At 44.5% G+C, this 18,126-nt stretch overlaps 1 long non-coding RNA gene across 1 annotated transcript in view; it reads right to left on the bottom strand.

Annotated features, from left to right (window-relative positions):
- LOC311142441 overlaps window positions 1–17,650 on the bottom strand; it is a 1,015,744-nt gene extending 998,094 nt beyond the window's left edge. The window contains exon 1 of the long non-coding RNA XR_014614312.1: window positions 17,595–17,650. This is a non-coding gene — a long non-coding RNA (uncharacterized lncRNA). The remainder of the gene's footprint in view (window positions 1–17,594) is intronic.
- Between the last annotated feature and the right edge of the window lie 476 nt (window positions 17,651–18,126).

The following is an 18,126-nucleotide window of genomic DNA, read 5'->3' on the forward strand; positions in this document are numbered from 1 at the left end:
ATCCAACTTTACCTGGCCTGTCATTATGGCGCTAGCCATCTAGCCAGCCAGCCAGCCGATCCTATGAGTCATTTGGTTGTATCCTCATGTTCTAACAGTTCACTATCCACTGTATCCAAGTTCAAAAGACAGTTCCTCCTGATGTAGTAGACGGGAACAAGTCAGGGAGTTCTTTCCTCATGTATGTTTCAGCCGTCTTCACAGAGTCAAATGTGCGCTCACCATTCTTGGTTTACGTCCAAAAAGTCGTCGGGTAGCAGCAGGCCGTAAGCCGAGCCAGCCTGCCGCAGAAGCCTCTTCAGTGGGGAGAAAGCCATCCTCCTCTTGTGTAGTATGGGAGAAAGATCTGGAAAGATCATGATTCTGGCATCTCCGTACTTGAGCTCTCCCTTTGCTCGGGCAGCAGAGAGGATGCGGACAGTGTCCTGGTACCGTAGAAATGTAATGACAAATGCCCTGGGTGCAACCTGGCCAGGCAGTCGCCTCCGTAGGGTGCAATGGACCCTCTCCATTTCCAGTGGGTGTGCGGAAGGGGGTAGATCCAGAATTTTGGGAATCCATTCCTGTAGAAAGGAGATGGCGTCTCTTCCCTCCACGGCCTCCGGGAAACCTTGAAATCTCAAATTCAAGCACATTTGGAAATGTTCGTAAGAATCTAATTTCTCGAGTTTAGAGATGGCATCTTCCAACTTCTAGTGCTTTTGATCCACTTCCAGGCGGACGTCCAGGATGGCAGCCTGTTGGTCAGCATGGTCTTTTTGTAACTTTGTCACTCGTTCCCTTTGTGACTTTCTGGTCTTCGTGGAGTTTATCGACCAGCACATCAATTTTGCTGAGGCGTTCAGAAAGTGTCTGTTGGATTTTAGTTATACCCTTGTCCATCACCATTCTGAACCATGCTGGTGCTTCTTCCGAGCTAGCATCCGCCGAGGCCGAAGAAGGGCTGTGAGACACTAGCGGTTCTGGGGGGGGCAGTGCCCCTGTGACAACAAGCTTGGACCCCCTTGTGGCCCCTCTAAATGCGGAGTCTGAAATAATTATCACAGAATTATTTTTTGCGATCATGTTTTATTTTATTGATTTGTTTACATCCGTTATTAGACAGTGGCAAAGCGGAACACTAAAGTAACCCAACACATTTTCTAGTGGGACTCCTTTAGGCGGAACACAACAGTATCGTACCACATGGATCTGCAAGTTTTCTTCTATTCAGAAGTTGAAAGAAATTTGGCACGAATAATATCGTTCAAGCAAGAAGAAGGAAATAAAGAGAGGTGAGCAACATGTTGAATATGTTGTATTTGTAACATAGTTAACTATTAAATGCATTACAGAAGTGTAACGTTAGATCAGCTAATGTTAACCTGTCCGTTTGTTACTTTCTTTGTGAACTAATGAAGGAATTGGCTTGAATCCTGGGCTATGTATTCATTTGCATTGTTTTAGGTTCTAACAGACATGCATCGAAAATGTATGGCAATATGAAAAAGGGTATAATATTTGATCAAAAACGCATGTTGCTGAGTGCTTTTACTCAAACCACACTCAGTAAACGCATTGTAACGTTGAAAGGTTAGACATGAAAGCTAGCTACCTAGCGAGTCAGTTATTTTCAGTAAATGAATGAATAAGCTTGGTCCCCATTGCTTTTGCTCTATAGTTGTCACCAACATGAAGAGAAAAAAGGACTTCATGTTTCTTCCAAAGAAAAGACAAGGCAGAAAGTCAGACAGAGACAGAGGGTTCAGGTGTGGAGAGAGCAGAGAGACATTTTTACATTTTAGTCATTTAGCAGATGCTCTTATCCAGAGCGACTTACAGGAGCAATTAGGGTTAAGTGCCTTGCTTAAGGGCACATCGACAGATTTTTCACCTAGTCGGCTCGGGGATTAGAACCAGCGACCTTTCGGTTACTGGCACAACACTCTTACCCACTAAGCTACCTGCCGCCCTAGCTCCTCCTCCTGTCCCCCATCAGAGAGACAGCAGGAAGACCATTGGAGAGACAGAGTGATGTCAGCCAATCCCGGGAGGAGCCACCGGTGCAGCCAGTGATGAACATGGACCCAAGAACTCTGATGGGGGACAGGAGGAGGAGCTTCAAGGCGGCCTGGTACCACATCCACCCCTGGCTTCAATATTCAAACAAATCAGACTCTGGGTTTTGTTACGCCTGTCTCAGAGACTGGATTGGATTCAAAATTGGGTTTTAACAACTGGAAGAAGGCAATTTACAAAGACGGGGGGATTTGCAATTCATGCAAGGTCTGAGTGGCACAAACAAGCAATGATTACGTGGAGAGTCTATCAGAAAGCTGTAAAAAGTAATGCAACACTGGTAAATGCCCTAAACAAGGAACACAACAAACAGGTTCAAGAAAATGGGGACTATGTTAAAACAATAGGAGAAGTACTACTACTTACAGCCACACAAAACATTGCACAAAGAGGACACGATGAGTCTGCAGAGTCTGATAATAAAGGGAACTTCATGGCAATCCTAGAAACAATAGCTAAGCATGACACAACTGTGGAAAAAAGGTTGACTTCCATTCATAATGCAAAATACACAAGCAAAGGGATTCAGAATGAGGTTCTGAGTTGTTTGGCAGACATGGTTCCAACAGAGATGATAGAAGAAGTGAAAGACAGTGAGGTCTTCAGCATAATGGCAGACGGAAAACAAAAGATGTTAAAACAAAAGGATCAGATATCTCCAGTACTCAGGTACTATTTCAGTGGAGCTGTCCATGAGAGCTGTCTCCACTTTGAATCGGCTGATCCACTAGATGCAGCAGGGCTTACTGACTAAATCATACACATATTAGAAAGTCATGGTCTTGAATACAAAAACAACCTAGTAGGCCAAGCATATGACGGTGCTTCAGTTAAGAGTGGCAGCATTCAGGCGTCCAGGCAACGCATTAAAGAACAAGCAAAGCCTTTTACCTCCACTGCAGTGCACACTGTCTACACTTAGTTTTAGTGGAGACAGTCAAAGCTGTCCCTGAGGTAGGACAGTTCTTCTCCTTACTAGAAAGACTGTATGCCTTCACATCTGGGTCATACATGTGCATCAAAAATGGCTTAGCGTACAAAGAGAGATGTACCCTTGTGCACCTAGAGAGCTTCAGAGACTAAGTGACACTCGCTGGGCATGTCGATATATGGCTCTACATACTATTATGGATAGATTGCCTGCCGTTAAGCGAGTCCTGCAAGACATAGTCCAAGAACACAACGGTGACAGGTCTGTTGAGGCACGAGGTCTGCTTGCACAGATAGATTTACAATTCATTGTGTTCCTTGTTCCACTGCATAACGTTTTTGGAGAAGCAACATTTCTATCAGAGATGCTACAGTCTTCATCACTTGACCTGTCAAAGGCTGTTGATTTTAGTTGAAGCCTTAGTTCAAACTTTGAATGACTACAGGGATGAGTCATTTTCTGATGACCTATGGAATGAAGTGTTGAACACAGCTGAGCAATGTGATACTGCAATACAGCCCCCTGCAAAACCACCAAAAAAGCTCTCAATTTAATGGAGACTGTCTACTCAGTACAGTAGGTCAGAGGTCAGATTCAGAAATAGATCAAGACAGTTTTCGTACAACCTTTTTCTACCCTGTCTTAGATCAGATGCTCAATGAGCTCAACAGATGATTCTCTAGCAGAAACTGTGACATAATGAATGGCGTCCAAACTCTAAACCCCAAAAGTGATGCATTTCTCAAAGAGAAGTCCCTGTTTCCATTTGCTAGAATGTATGAATCAAATATTGAGGACTTGGGGCATGAACTACATCAGTTCAGAATAATTTGACAAAGGAAAATCCAGAGTGGCATGCAGAGACCCTCCAGTGTAGTAGAGCTAGCATTATTCATTCAGCCTTATAAAGACGTTTTCTTTCAGCTCTTTAAACTGTGCAAAATATCTGTTTCAATCCCTGTTAGTACCGCTTCTTGTGAACAGAGTTTTTCTGCACTAAAGCTGGTGAAAACATATCTTAGGTCCACAATATCAGATGAGAGATTAAGCAATTTAGGTGTATTAAATATTGAGTCAAGGAGGGCAAAGGCCTTCAATCTAGATGAATTATTTTTGCAAGAAACCACAAAAACCGTGGAATACAGTTGATGTAACTGATAGTGAATATGTAATGCAAATGTAAAAAATGTAACGTGTAAATGCAAATAATAAATAGTTGAATGATTATAAACATGGTCATTTGTCTATTGATGCCTGCAATGCAGTGAAGAAAACGACATGACAACAATAATGTGTGATGCAACTGGCCCCTCTAACAGTACAACTGGCCCCAGCCTGGCCCCTCCCACTGGGAATGTTCTAGAACCACCACTGCTGCTACGGCGACATTGGCCCAGTTATTGTTGAATAATAATGAAGCTAGGTCAATTCAATTCCAATAATATAGCTAGTAACTTCAAAATACTTACAGCTGAAATACACTGCCGTTTTCTTTGTGAACATGGTGAGATGGAGGAAGCCGCATCCACATGTAGAGTTGTGGGGGAGGGGACACGTTTCCCAAATAGACACTGGCTTTGGATCAGGTTTAAATTCCTCCCACTAATGATCCTTGTTAGGTTTGGGGGAGGGGAAGCTGATCCTAGATCTGTATCTAGGGGAAACTTCACCCCAGCAAAGAGAGATGGGGGAAGAGGAGGAGAGAGAGCGTTGCTCTCAGGATTGACAGATCATGTACAAAATATACCAGTAGGAAATTGGTGGACGTTAGAGAAATACTCCAGTAACTGAAAGGTCACTGGTTTGAGTCCTGAGCCAGACAACAAAACGTGGGATTGGATCTGAACTGGCAGATCTGTGACCAACCCCTTTCAGAAAGACAAATTCCCTTTGTTCCCTGTAACATGGACTAATAAAGTTGTACTGTGCTGTGCTTTGCTGCACTTTATTTAACCAACGTTAGCTAAGCTTGTGATGAAATTGTGTGATGTTACTAATTGCTGCTTTTGAAATTAAACATTGTTGTTTTCTTACCAGGACACTGTCCTACGGCCGTATTTATGTTGATTTATTTTCCCATTTGTACTTTAACTATTTGCACAATGTTACAACACTGTATATAGACATAATATGACATTTGAAATGTCTTTATTCTTTTGGAACTTCAGAGTGTAATGTTTACTGTTAATATTTATTGTTTATTATCTACTTCACTTGCTTTGGCAACGTTAACATACGTTTCCCATGCCAATAAAGCCCTTAAATTGGAGAGAGAGAGAGAGAGAGAGAGAGAGAGAGAGAGAGAGAGAGAGAGAGAGAGAGAGAGAGAGAGACAGTAAATCTCAGTAAGACAAAAATAATGGTGTTCCAAAAAAGGTCCAGTTGCCAGGACCACAAATACAAATTCCATCTAGACACCGTTGCCCTAGAGCACACAAAAAACTATACATACCTTAAATGTTGAGCCAGGTGTGTAGTTTCTATGTTTAGTTTTCTATGTTTGAGTTTCTAGATTGTGTAGATCTATGTTGGCCAGGGTGGTTCCCAATCAGAGGCAGCTGTAGTTCGTTGTCTCTGATTGGGGACCATACTTAGGCAGCCGTTTGGCACCAGTCTGTGTGGGATCTTGTTCCGTATAGGTATGTTATTAGTCTACCTTGGACTTCACGTATCGTTTGTTTGTTGTTTTGTTCGTGTTCAGTACTAAATAAATATGTACGCTTATCACGCTGCGCCTTGGTCCGTCTCATCCGTAAACGATCGTGACAGAAGATCCCACCAAATGAGGACCAAGCAGCGTGCCCAGGAAGAGAGAATAGCGATGTCTCAGGTGGGCAAATGGTGGTCATGGGAGGAGATATTCGCGGGGAAAGGGCCATGGGCGAAGGTAAATGCCCAGGCAGGAGAGGAGAAACGGCGCCAACCGTGCCGACGACGGACACCCGAGAGGCAACCCCAAGAAAATGTTTGGGGGGGGGGGCACACGGCGTGGACGACGAGGCAGCAGGAGGCAGCGACAGGGCGAATCTGCAGACTAGGAGAGGAGGCCACCAGGTTACGGGGGCTATTGGTCCAGAGGGAGCAGGAGTTAATTGGTCAGAGGGAGGAGCTACAGGAGGCGATAAGGGAGAAGGAGAGTGTAGAGGCACGGCGAGAGGAGCTGGTTAGGCAGCAGAAGGAGCGGAGGTTTATAAGGGAACCCAGTCCCGCTCCTCGCACCAAGCAAGTGGTGTGTGTCGCCAGTCCGGTCCGGCCCGTTCCTGATCCCCGCACTAAGCCAGTGGTGCGTGTTCCCAGTACGGCCCGACCCATTCCTGCTTCCCGCACAAGGCCAGTGGTGTGTGTTCCCAGTACGGTCCAGCCCGTTCCTGCTCCCCGCACTAAGCTAGTGGTGCGTGTTCCCAGTACGGCCCGACCCGTTCCTGCTCCTCGCACTAAGCCAGTGGTGTGTGTCGCCAGCCCGGTCCGGCCTGTTCCTGCCCCTCGCACCAAACCAGTGGTGCGCGTCGCCAGCCCGGCCCGGTCTGTTCCTGCCCCTCGCACCAAGCCTGTGGTGCGTGTCGCCAGCCCGGTCCAGCCTGTTCCTGCCCCTCGCACCAAACCAGTGGTGCGCGTCGCCAGCCCGGCCTGTTCCTGCCCCTCCTACCAAGCCTGTGGTGCGCGTCGCCAGCCCGGTCCGGCCTGTTCCTGCCCCTCGCACCAAGCCTGTGGTGCGCGTCGCCAGCCCGGTCCGGCCTGTTCCTGCTCCCCGCACCAAGCCAGTGGTGCGCGTCGTCAGCCCGGTCCGGCCCGTTCCTGCTCCCCGCACCAAGCCAGTGGTGCGCGTCGTCAGCCCGGTCCGGCCCGTTCCTGCTCCCCGCACCAAGCCAGTGGTGCGTGTGTCCAGTCCGGCACGGCCCGTGCCTGTTCCACCGGTGCCTGGTCCGGCACCGGTCAGCTGCTCCACTCCGGAGCCAGAGCAATCCGCTCCACCGGGGTCCGGTCCAACTCCAGTCAGCGGATCCACTCCGGAGCCAGAGCAATCCGCTCCACCGGTGCCCAGTCCAGCTCCGGCAAGCGGCTCCAGTCCGGAGCCTGTACAGTTCGTTCCACCGTCGTCGGGTCCAGCTCCAGTCAGCGGTGCCAGACCAGACCAGGGGCGCAACAGGGAGGTGGAGAGAAGGTGGTGGTTACGCCCGGAGCCGGATTCGCCTCCGAGGCGGAATGCCCACCCGGCCCCTACCCTGTTATGTTTATGGGGCGCGGTCGGAGTCCGCACCTTTGGGGGGGGGGGGGTACTGTCACGCCCTGGCTCTGGGGACTCTTAAATGTTGAGCCAGGGTGTGTAGTTTCTATGTTTAGTTTTCTATGTTTGAGTTTCTAGATCGTGTAGATCTATGTTGGCCAGGGTGGTTCCCAATCAGAGGTAGCTGTAGTTCGTTGTCTCTGATTGGGGACAATACTTAGGCAGCCGTTTGGCACCAGTCTGTGTGGGATCTTGTTCCGTATAGGTATGTTATTAGTCTACCTTGGACTTCACGTATCGTTTGTTTGTTGTTTTGTTCGTGTTCAGTACTAAATAAATATGTACGCTTATCACGCTGCGCCTTGGTCCGTCTCATCCGTAAACGATCGTGACACCTTCTGCTCCCAGGTGACAGCACATCTGGTTGACATTAAAATAGAAGCTTGCACCATGGGAAAGTGTCCCAGTTTTAGTGTATGGCTTCACATGGCGTCACAAAGATAAGACATGCCAAGGTTACAATATTTTCTATCTTTGTGTATCTGAGAATCTCTTATGCGCCACTTTTGAATCTTGATTTTCAAATGAGAACAGACCATGAAATGACTTACAGCTATGGAGTTTGGAGTTTAGAGTACATCTGGTCATCAGCTAGGACTTGACATTGGCAAATGTGCCAAAGGAAACAGAAACCATTTTAAACATGTATTTTAGTCAAATATTGTGTTATTAAACCAGGCAGCGAAAGTGGTGCTGCATCACTGGATATCAAATGAAACACTGAGGACATATTCATGCCCTCAGTTCTTGCTAATTCTTAATTGTGTCTTATATGCATGATAACATCACATTATTTTACTGTTTTTGCATTTCAGAAAGAACAGAAAACATAAATGGATAGAAACATTGTGTGATTCAGTTGTGGTTCTCAACGGTGTTGACAGTAAGCTAAAATAGCTATAGAATTAAATCAGTATTCTTGAAACACAAATGTTTTATTTAGCTCATACCATTATACCAGTTCAACACTTGGCCTCTATTCTTGTTTTCTTTATGGGGCAAAGCATTGTGGGAAAAGGATGGGCCAATGTACTGATTACTTGTTGTGGTAAGCATTTCTGTTGTTCGCTGGAACCCAATTACAGAACAAAGGCATGTCTATTGAAAGCTTTTGAGCTCAGGAAATAGTACAATGCAAAGAAGCACAATGTTAATGTGTGCTGCACTTTCAATTGTATATGGCCTGCACATACACACACACACCTTACATTTACAATACCAGTCAAAAGTTTGGACACACCTACTCATTCCAGGGTTTTTCTTTATTTTTACTATTTTCTACATTGTAGAATAATAGTGAAGACATCAAAACTATGAAATAACACATATGGAATCATGTAGTAACCAGAAAAGTGTTAATTAAATCAAAATATATTTTATATTTGAGATTCTTCAAATAGCCACCTTTTGCCTTGATGACAGCTTTGCACACTCCTGGCATTCTCTCAACCAGCTTCATGAGGTAGTCACCTGGAATGCATTTCAATTAACAGGTGTGCCTTGTTAAAATTTAATTTGTGGAATTTCTTTCCTTCTTAATGCATTTGAGCCAATCAGTTTTGTTGTGACAAGGTAGGGGTGGTATACAGAAGATAGCCCTATTTGGTAAAAGACCAAGTCCATATTATGTAGCTCAGTTGGTAGAGCATGGCGCTTGCAATGCCAGGGTTGGGGGTTCGATTCCCACGGGGGGCCAGTATGATTGTTGTTGAAAATACATGTATGCACTAAGTCGCTCTGGATAAGAGCGTCTGCTAAATGACTAAAATGTAATATTATGGCAAGAACAGCTCAAATAAGCAAAGAGAAACGACAGTCCATCAGAAGGTCAGTCAATACGATTCTCAATCTGATCCAAGATGGCGAAGTAGTGCAGTTCTGTTTTTGTCGTGTGTCTGTAAATAGCCTGTTTTTTTTGTATTTTTCGTACATATTTCCCTATCAGACTTTTCATCCTTCTACAAAATATACTTTCCTGCAACCCGCCTCACTCAATGTGGAACGGATTCTATTATTGACTTACCTTTTATCTAGAATCTCCAGTTGAAACTAGCTAGCCAGCTAACTAGCTACTTGCTATTAGCCACAGTTAGCGGTATTTCACCCAGAACATTGGATTTTTTTTCTGCTGGATTAATTTAATCACTGGATATTAATCACCGGATATTCGGCCAGTCTGCACAGCGCGTTATCGACCCAGAACATATCCGTTTTTCTGCCGGAATCACTGAATCACTGGACCTTTAACTCCGGATTCATCGCTACCAGCTAGCTGCAACAAAATGGACGCTGTGGTCTGGCTAATCATCTTGAGCTAGGCCCATCTCCCGGCTATCTACCTCTCTGTCAACCGGACGGGACCACCTAGTGTTGACACGGAGCCCCGCCGATCCTACACGACTGGTCTGCCGACGAAATCGTCTGATGTGGTTACGACGTTGACCACAAAGATTCCATCTGCTAGCCCCGGCCCGCTAGCACACGCTAGCCGTGGCCTCTTACTCGCTAGTGCTTTAGCAGCCTCCGAACTATCCTATTGCTGTTCACCGGACCTTATGATAACTCAGCTATACAGCTGATGTCTGCTGGACTGTTCCTTTTTACGGTACTACATCCTGTTTATGTTTAGCCTCAGCCCAAACATGGTTAGCTTATTGTTGTTTCGGTTATTTCTAATTGTACTATTTCACTGTAGATCCCCCAGCCCAGATAAACCTGCCTTAGATAGCTCCTTTGTCCCAACCCCCATACACGCGGAGACCGACTCAATTGGTGCCTCTAGTGATACTATCTCTTTCATTGTTACCCAACGCTTAGGTTTACCTCCACTTTACTCATATCCTTCCATATCCTTGTCTGTACATAATGCCCTGAATCTTTTCTACAACACCCGGAAATCTGCCCCCTTTATTCTATGTACCCAACGCACTAGAAGACCAGTTCTTAAAGCCTTTAGCCGTATCCTTATTCTAGTCCTCCTCTGTTCCTCTGGTGATGTAGAGGCTAACCCAGGCCCTGCAGCCCTCAGTATCACTCCTACTCCCCAGACGCTATCATTTGCTGACTTCTGTAATCGCAAAAGTCTTGGTTTCTTGCACGTAAAGTCTACTTCCTAAGTTTTAGTTATTCACTGCGTTAGCACACTCCGCCAACCCTGATATTCTAGCAGTGTCTGAATCCTGGCTCAGGAAGGCCACCAAAAATTCTGAAATTTCCATCCCCAACTATAACATTTTCCTTCTAGATAGAACTGCCAAAGGGGGTGGAGTTGCAATCTACTGTAGAGATAGCCTGCAGAGCTCTATCATACTATCCAGGTCTGTGCCCAAACAGTTTGAGCTTCTACTTCTAAAAATCCACCTTTCCAGAAATAAGTCTCTCACTGTTGCCGCTTGCTACAGACCCCCCTCAGCCCCCAGCTGTGCCCTGGACACCATATGTGAATTGATTGCCCCCCATTTATCCTCAGAGTTCGTACTGCTTGGTGACCTAAATTGGGATATGCTTAATACCCCGGCCATCCTACAATCCAAACTAGATGCCCTCAACCTAACGCAAATTATCAACGAACCTACCAGGTACAACCCTAAATCCGTAAACATGGGTACCCTCATAGATATCATCCTGACTAACATACCCTCTAAATACACCTCAGCTGTCTTCAACCAGGATCTCAGCGATCACTGCCTTATTGCCTGCGTCCGTAACGGGTCCGCGGTCAAACGACCACCCCTCATCACTGTCAAACGCTCCCTAAAACACTTTAGCGAGCAGGCCTTCCAAATTGACCTGGCCCAGGTATCCTGGATGGATATAGATCTCATTCCGTCAGTAGAGGATGCCTGGTTGTTCCTTAAAAGTAATTTCCTCTCAATCTTAAATAAACATGCCCCATTCAAAAAATACAGAACTAAGAACCGATATAGCCCCTGGTTCTCCTCAGACTTGACTGCCCTTGACCAGCACAAAAACATCCTGTGGCGTACTGCATTAGCATCAAATAGCCCCCGCGATATGCAACTTTTCAGGGAAGTTAGGAACCAATATACACAAGCAGTCAGGAAAGCAAAGGCTAACTTTTTCAAACAGAATCCTGTAACATTAACTCCAAAAAGTTTTGGGACACTGTAAAGTCCATGGAGAATAAGAGCACTTCCTCCCAGTTGCCCACTGCACTGAGGCTAGGAAACACTATCACCACCGATGAATCTACAATAATCGAGAATTTCAACAAGCATTTTGCTACAGCTGGCCATGCTTTCCATCTGGCTACCACTACCCCGGCCACCAACTCTGCACCCTCCACTGCAACTTGCCCATGCCCCCCCCCCGCTTCTCCTTCACACAAATTCAGACAGCTGACGTTTTGAAAGAGCTGCAAAATCTGGACCCCTACAAATCAGCTGGGCTAGACAATCTGGACCCTTTCTTTCTAAAACTAGCCGCCGAAATTGTCGCAACCCCTATTACTAGTCTGTTCAACCTCTCTTTCATAACGTCTGAGATCCCCAGAGATTGGAAAGCTGCCGCGGTAATCCCCCTCTTCAAAGGGGGTGACACTCTAGATCCAAACTGCTACAGACCTATATCCATCCTGCCCTGCCTTTCGAAAGTATTTGAAAGCCAAGTTAACAAACAGATCACCGACCATTTCGAATACCACCGTACCTTCTCCGCTATGCAATCCGGTTTCCGAGCTGGTCATGGGTGCACTTCAGCCACGCTCAAGGTCCTAAACGATATTATAACCGCGATTGATAATAGACAGTACTGTGCAGCCGTCTTCATCGACCTGGCCAAGGCTTTCGACTCTGTCAACCACCGCATTCTTATTGGCAGACTAAATAGCCTTGGTTTCTCAAATGACTGCCTCGCCTGGTTCACCAACTACTTCTCAGATAGAGTTCAGTGTGTCAAATCGGAGGGCCTGTTGTCTGGACCTATGGCAGTCTCTATGGGGGTGCCACAGGGTTCAATTCTTGGGCCGACACTTTTCTCTGTGTATATCAATGATGTCGCTCTTGCTGCTGGTGACTCTCAGATCCACCTCTACGCAGACGACAGCATTTTGTATACATCTGGCCCTTCATTGGACACTGTGTTAACAAACCTCCAAACGAGCTTCAATGCCATACAACACTCCTTCAGTAGCCTCCAACTGCTCTTAAACACTAGTAAAACTAAATGCATGCTTTTCAATCGAACGCTGCTGGCACCCGCCCACCCGACTAGAATCACCACTCTCGACGGGTCTGACCTAGAGTATGTGGACAACTACAAATACCTAGGTGTCTGGTTAGAGTGTAAACTCTCCTTCCAGACTCACATAAATAATCTCCAATCCAAAGTTAAATCTAGAATCGGCTTCCTATTTTGCAACAAAGCCTCCTTCACTCATGCTGCCAAACATGCCCTCGTAAAACTGACTATCCTACCGATCCTTGACTTCGGCGATGTCATTTACAAAATAGCCTCCAACACTCTACTCAGCAAATTGGATGTAGTCTATCACAGTGCCATCCGTTTTGTCTCCAAAGCCCCATACACTACCCACCACTGTGACCTGTACGCTCTTGTTGGCTGGTCCTCACTACATGTTCGTCGTCAAACCCACTGGCTCCAGGCCATCTATAAATCACTGCTAGGCAAATCCCCGCCTTATCTTAGCTCATTGGTCACCATAGCAGCACCCACCCGTAGTCTGCGCTCCAGCAGGTATATCTCACTGGTCATTCCCAAAGCCAACACCTCCTTTGGCCGCCATTCCTTCCAGTTCTCTGCTGCCAATGACTGGAACGAATTGCAAAAATCTCTGAAGCTGGAGACTCTTATCTCCCTCACTAACTTTAAGCATCAGTTGTCAGAGCACCTTACCGATCACTGCACCTGTACACAGCCCATCTGAAATTAGCCCACCCAACTACCTCATCCCTATATTGTTATTTATTTTGCTCTTTTGCACCCCAGTATCTCTATTTGCACATAATCTCTTGCACATCTAGCATTCCAGTGTTAATACTATTGTAATTATTTTGCACTATAGCCTATTTATTGCCTTACCTCCATAACTTGCTACATTTGCACACACTGTATATATATTTTCTGTTGTATTTTTGACTTTATGTTTTTTTACCCCATATGTAACTCTGTGTTGTTTTTATCGCACTGCTTTGCTTTATCTTGGCCAGGTCGCAGTTGTAAATGAGAACTTGTTCTCAACTGGCTTACCTGGTTAAATAAAGGTGAAATAAAATAAAAAATAAAATAAAAAATACGGAACATTTCAAGAACTTTGAACGTTTCTTCAAGTGCAGTCGCATAAAACATCAAGCGCTATGATAAAACTGGCTCTCATGAGGACCGCCACAGGAATGGAAGACCCAGAGTTACCTCTGCTGCAGAGGATAAGTTCATTAGAGTTACCAGCCTCAGAAATTGCAGCCCAAATCAATGCTTCCCAGAGTTCAAGTAACAGACACATCTACAACATCAGCTGTTCAGAGGAGACTGTGAATCAGTGCTTCATGGTCGAATTGCTGCAAACAAACCACTACTAAAGGACACCAATAAGAAGAAGAGACTTGCTTGGGCCAAGAAACATGATTAATGGACAGTAGACCGGTGGAAATGTGTCCTTTGGTCTTGAGTCAAAATTTGAGATTTTTGGTTCCAACCGCCGTGTCTTTGTGAGACGCGGTGTGGGTGAACGGATGATCTCCACATTTGTATTTCACACCGTAAAGCATGGAGGAGGAGGTATTATGGTGTGGGGGGTGCTTTACTGGTGACACTATCTGTGATTTGTTTAGAATTCAAGGCATACTTAACCAGCATGGCTACCACAGCATTCTGCAGCGATACACCATCCCATCTGGTTTGGGCTTAGTTTGACTATCATTTGTTTTAAAACAGGTCAATGACCCAACACACCTCCAGGTTGTGTAAGGGCTATTTGACCAAGAAAGAGAGTGATGGAGTGCTGCATCAGATTACCTGGCCTCCAGAATCCCCCGACCTCAACCCAGTTGAGATGGTGTGGGATGAGTCGGACCTCAGAGTGAAGGAAAATGGGTGGCTATTTGAAGAATCTCAAATATAAAATATATTTTGATTTGTTCAAACCTTTTTTGGTTACTACATATGATTCCATATGTGTTATTTCATAGTTTTGATGTCTTCACTATTATTCTACAATATAGAAAATAGTAAAAAATAAAGAAAAACCCTTGAATGAGTAGGTATGTCCAAACTTTTGACTGGTTCTGTATATAAATGAGAGTGTATACTGTGTATGTTTGCACTTTTGAAATACCTTTGGGAAAATGAATTTGTTGGGTCACTGTGAGCGGAAATGCATAGCTTTAGATACATAAATAATGCGTTTTAGTCCACAAGTATAGCCAACATTTGCTGTTAAATTTATAGGCTGTTTCATGATGTAAACAGATTATTTTGGTTTTGTTTAGTTGACTGTTCCAATAGAAATTGGCCCTGGTCGTTAAAGGGATAGTTTAGCAAAATTATATCTTTAGATATTTTCTTCCTTACCATGAAAGCGGTCTATGGACAAGGAGTGACTACAATCTACAATTCGATTTTGTTAATAAACTAGCCACTATCAACAAATGCTAATATTAGCATTTTGGGACCAAAACCCCATTTAAGTCAATCTCCCCCATTTAGCTTGTTTGAAATGTCATTCCCGAATCATCCCAAAATAATTTAAAACCAAGTAATGAGCAACACAATCCATTTAAGAAACGATCCTAGTTCAACACTCCTACTCTGATACGCTTTGTGAATACATGCCCTGGCGTAGTCTTTGGTGTCATTCCACTGAATTAAAGAAACACTTCATCATTCATACTGGATGTAGAACACTTAAGTAATCCCTATCTATGCAACATGAATACAGATATAGCTATGCAGTTGAAAATGGAAAGTTGCGTTTGTAATACAATACAAAATATTTGCTTGGATAAGTTGTCCCTTGCCTAACTTTTCTTGTCCATGTGAATATACAGTAGATGTAGCAGAGCAGAAAATTGGGACACTAATATTGATACTGGAGAGGTTTATTGATGTTTCTTGTAGACATGTGGTGGGGGTTCAATGTTAATGCTACTTGAAAGAGTTGATTATCTTGGTAGTTCCAGGAGCCTCATTGATCGAAGGTGCGTGTGCACAAAAAAGACTTGCATGCGCCAGTTTTCCCACAAAGCTTGGTATTTATCCATTTTAATCTCCACGCAAATCTCAGACCTTACATACACACAACTGCTAGTGGTTGATGAATTGTATTGCAAGCAAATATTGTTATTTTGAGGGAAATGGAGGTGTATGATGCACAAAATTATAATGGTAGGCTAATAAAAACATAACGTAGTCCTAATGATAAAACAGGTGCATTTGTCGTTGGTAAGGAGATCGCATGGCAGCATGTAGCCTAATGTAATTATTTTACTTGTATTATATAGGCCTAATAGTATTGCAGGACAATTCTCTCTTTTTATGACATGACTGGTTTATTCCCGCTCCACAACAAATATTAGCCTACCATTTATCCATCGTTTACTTAATAGCCAAGCATGCTCGAATTTAAATAGGCCGGTAGATAGCCTATTTCTAAAAATAGCTGCCGAAATTGTCGCAACCCCTATTACTAGCCTGTTCAACCTCTCTTTCGTAACATCTGAGATCCCCAGAGATAGGAAAGATGCCGCGGTCATCCCCCTCTTCAAAGAGGGTGACACTCTAGATCCAAACTGTTACAGACCTATATCCATCCTGCCCTGCCTTTCAAAAGTTTTTGAAAGCCAAGTTAACAAACAGATCACCGACCATTTCGAATTCCACCGTACCTTCTCCGCTAAGCAATCCGGTTTCCGAGCTGGTCATGGGTGCACCTCAGCCACGCTCAAGGTCCTAAACGATATTATAACTACGATCGATAATAAACAGTACTGTGCAGCCGTCTTCATCGACCTGGCCAAGGCTTTCGACTCTGTCAACCACCGCATTCTTATTGGCAGACTAAATAGCCTTGGTTTCTCAAATGACTGCCTCGCCTGGTTCACCAACTACTTCTCAGATAGAGTTCAATGTGTCAAATCGGAGGGCCTGTTGTCTGGACCTATGGCAGTCTCTATGGGAGTGCCATAGGGTTCAATTCTTGGGCCGACTCTTTTCTTTGTGTATATCAATGATGTCGCTCTTGCTGCTGGTGACTCTCAGATCCACCTCTACGCAGACGACAGCATTTTGTATACATCTGGCCCTTCATTGGACACTGTGTTAACAAACCTCCAAACGAGCTTCAATGCCATACAACACTCCTTCCATAGCCTCCAACGGCTCTTAAACACTAATAAAACTAAATGCATGCTCTTCAATCGAACGCTGCTGGCATTCGCCCACCCGACTAGAATCACTACTCTCGACGGGTCTGACCTAGAGTATGTGGACAACTACAAATACCTAGGTGTCTGGTTAGACTGTAAACTCTCCTTCCAGACTCACATTAAGCATCTCCAATCCAAAGTTCAATCTAGAATCGGCTTCCTATTTCGCAACAAAGCCTCTTTCACTCATGCCGCCCTTGTAAAACTGACTATCCTACCGATCCTTGACTTCGCCGATGTCATTTACAAAATAGCCTCCAACACTCTACTCAGCAAATTGGATGTAGTCTATCACAGTGCCATCCGTTTTGTCACCAAAGCCCCATATACTACCCACCATTGTGACCTGTACGCTCTCGTTGGCTGGCCCTCACTACATATTCGTCGCCAAACCCACTGGCTCCAGGCCATCTATAAATCACTGCTAGGCAAATCTCCGCCTTATCTTAGCTCATTGGTCACCATAGCAACACCCACACGTAGTATGCGCTCCAGCAGGTATATCTCACTGGTCATCCCCAAAGCCAACACCTCCTTTGGCCGCCATTCCTTCCAGTTCTCTGCTGCCAATGACTGGAACGAACTGCAAAAATCTCTGAAGCTGGAGACTCTTATCTCCCTCACTAACTTTAAGCATCAGTTGTCAGAGCACCTTACCGATCACTGCACCTGTACATAGCCCTTCTGAAATTAGCCCACTCAACTACCTCATCCCCATATTGTAATTTATTTTGCTAATTTGCACCCCAGTATCTCTATTTGCACATCATCTCTTGCACATCTATCATTCTAGTGTTAATACTAATTGTAATTATTTTGCACTAAGGCCTATTTATTGCCTTACCTCCATAACTTGCTACATTTGCACACAGTGTATATATATTTTCTGTTGTATTTTTGACTTTATGTTTTGTTTTACCCCATATGTAACTCTGTGTTGTTGTTTTTATCGCACTGCTTTGCTTTATCTTGGCCAGGTCGCAGTTGTAAATGAGAACTTGTTCTCAACTGGCCTACCTGGTTAAATAAAGGTGAGAAAAAAAAATGAACAAAGAAATTCATAACATTTGACAGTGTACGTATAGGCTACACTACAGTATAACTGTGCGTTAAGAGCGCAACACCATAGCATATTTAAATTCTGAGCCTATAACAAGGCAGGAGATAGAAACACAATCATCTATTCATGAACAAAATATTGAACAACAATTTGTATTTTCCATAGAAGTGTGCTGTAGCATTTACTTTTAAATTGTTCAAATAGACAATCAAACTTGCAGAATGCACTGCCAGTGTTTGGCACTCACTATAAGCAATTTTTGTTGTTGTTGAAAAAGTAATTGCAGAAGATTAAAACATTCTGTGCACCTCTACATACATTTGATTGTTTAGAAAAAGGTCATGGCCCAGTTCCAAAATGTCCAAGTCATACAGCAAATGAGGGCATTTCG

This window comes from Coregonus lavaretus, assembly GCF_964263955.1.
Source record: "Coregonus lavaretus genome assembly, chromosome: 2".
Taxonomy (NCBI): Eukaryota; Metazoa; Chordata; class Actinopteri; order Salmoniformes; family Salmonidae; genus Coregonus; species Coregonus lavaretus.